We start from the raw sequence: 2,454 nt of genomic DNA, 5'->3' as shown, positions 1-2,454 counted from the left end.
GGCGGCTGCCATGGCAACGGCTCCGCGCGGGCCTGGCCGCCGGAGCCTCGTTCCCGATCGACCAACGGACCTACTTCCCTCCTATCTGAGTCGCGCTGTCAGCTAGCGGGCGGGCTGGCCAGGCCTGAAACCACGGCAACCGAGCCGGGGTGGGCTCAGGCCGAGCCGTAGCGGCGAACCAATGACGACCCTTCCAGCTTAAACCCCTCCCAAAACCAATCGGAAAGGGAGGGCACAGTATAAGCAGGATAATTGGACAGGATTTCCGGCAACGTGACTGACAGACATAATAACCAATCATAAACTTAAAGTGACTTTGGCTTTCGCGGTACGTCGCTACCGGAGCCCATAAAATGGCATTTCAGACACTTTTTTTTTTTTTTTTTGGAGTCTCACTCTGTCGCCAGGTTCGCGATCTTGGCTCACTGCAACCTCCGCCTCCTGGGTTCAAGCGATTCTCCTGCCTCAGCCTCCCGAGTAGCTGGGACTACAGGCGCGCGCCATCACGCTTAGCTAATTTTTTTATTTTTAGTAGAGATGGGGTTTCACTATATTGGCCAGGATAGTCTCGATCTCTTGATCTCGAGATCCGCCCACCTCGGTCTCCCGAAGTGCTGGGATTACAGGCGTGAGAGCCACCGCGCCCGGTCTCTTTTTTTCTTTTTCCTCTCCATTTCCCGGTCTAACGAAAGAACAAGCAGATACCTTAGCCAATCAGATTAAGATGATTTGCAGGGACTCACAAAGGAAAATGAAGAAGCCACGCTATTCATGTAGATAGATATAGATGTTGTAAATCAATGAACGCAAAAAAAAAAAAAAAAAAGAAAGAAAGAAAGAAAAAAAGAACTTCCCACAAATGCATAATGTACGTGGGAAAGGGAAAATGTGTTGAAATTTGGAGATATCACTACAAACTGTGAGTCATAGTGTCTAAATGCAATAGATTTCCTTTAGTCAGAGTTCTCTAGGTAACCCCGACGTAGATAGCTGATTTACAAAGATTTGTAATACAAAGTGATTACATTAGAGCAATAGTTTAGTTCGACAGCCAGTCACTGAGCCAGTTGACTGCCAGGTCCTGGACACAGGATCAGACTTGGTGCCCCTGAGATGCTCACAGTCCAATGGGAGGAGACCAGGAAACAAATAAGTGTTCCTCAAGCAACATTTCATGGGTGCACCTTTTCGTAAAACTTCTCACAATCCCGTACCCCACAAACACTTCTATAAAGTAGACAAGAAGGACTGTCCCTATTTTATAGATGAGTTGAAAAGCAGAGAGAAGAGACTCATTCACTGTTGCCCAGCTCTCTATGGGACCAGGTCTTGTGTCCAGGCAAAAGTTTTTGCCATATATAAACCCTCTCACTCAACCCAGTTAAAATGTAATCTTTCAGCCGGGCATGGTGGGTCACGCCTGTAATCCCAGCACTTTGGGAGGCCAAGATGGGCAGATCACAAGGTCAGGAGTTCAAGACAAGCCTGGACAACATGATGAAACCCCGTTTCTACTAAAAATACAAAAATTAGCCGGGTGTGGTGGCGCATACCTGTAATCCTAGCTACTCAGGAGACTGAGACAGGAGAGTCGTTTTAACCTGGGAAGCAGAGGTTGCAGTGAGCTGAGATTGTGCCATGGCAGTCCAGCCTGGGTGACAGAGCGAGACTCCATCTCAAAAAAAGAAAAAAAGAAAAAAATCTCTTACAATTGGAAAAGCACTTCCAGAATTTTCAGTGTTTGCAGGTCGCCATTGTGAGGTTTATCATTGTACTATATGGAGAAAAATGCTATGTTTATTTGTACTCTCCTCGTCTGCCCCATAATGGATAAAATGCTGAGACAGGATCTCTCACTGTCACTCAGGCTGGAGTGCAGTGGTGTGATCACAGCTCACTGCACTCGAGCTTTCCTCCCCACCTCAGCCTCCTGAGTAGCTGGAACCACAGACGTGTATCACCATGCCTGGCTAATTTTTTTTTTTATTTTTTTGCCGACATAGTCTCACTTTGTTGTTCAGGCTAGTCTTGAACTCCTTGCCTCGAGGGATCCTCCTGCCTCTGCATCCCAAAATGCCGAGATTACAGGCATGAGCCACAGTGCCTAGGCCCCAATTTTTTTTTTTTAAGATGGGGTCTTACTATATTGCCCAGGCTGATCTTGAACTCCTGAGCTCAAGTGCTCCTCCCACCTTGGCCTCCTAAAGTGCTGGCATGAGCCACCACATTCGGCCCAGTGAAAATCTTCTGACTGGCCAGGCACGGTGGCTCACGCCTATAATCCCAGCACTTTGGGAGGCTGAGGCAGGTGGATCACAAGGTCAGGAGATTGAGACCATCCTGGCTAACACCGTGAAACCCCATCTCTACTTAAAAAAAAAAAAAAAAAAAATTAGCTGGGTGTGGTGGCGAGCGCCTGTAGTCCCAGCTACTCGGGAGGCTGAGGCAGGAGAA

At 47.8% G+C, this 2,454-nt stretch overlaps 1 protein-coding gene across 1 annotated transcript in view; it reads left to right on the top strand.

Annotated features, from left to right (window-relative positions):
• The first annotated feature begins 410 nt into the window (after window positions 1–410).
• Window positions 411–2,454, top strand: part of EIF3L (eukaryotic translation initiation factor 3, subunit L) — a 54,801-nt gene continuing 52,757 nt past the window's right edge. The window contains exon 1 of the mRNA XM_011978893.1: window positions 411–493. The gene's annotated coding sequence lies outside the window, so the exon portion shown is untranslated. The remainder of the gene's footprint in view (window positions 494–2,454) is intronic.

This window comes from Mandrillus leucophaeus, unplaced genomic scaffold (genome assembly GCF_000951045.1).
Source record: "Mandrillus leucophaeus isolate KB7577 unplaced genomic scaffold, Mleu.le_1.0 Scaffold2, whole genome shotgun sequence".
In the NCBI taxonomy this organism is placed as follows: domain Eukaryota; kingdom Metazoa; phylum Chordata; class Mammalia; order Primates; family Cercopithecidae; genus Mandrillus; species Mandrillus leucophaeus.
Note: the sequence above shows the minus strand (reverse complement) of the source record. Positions and strands in the feature narration are given on the sequence as shown.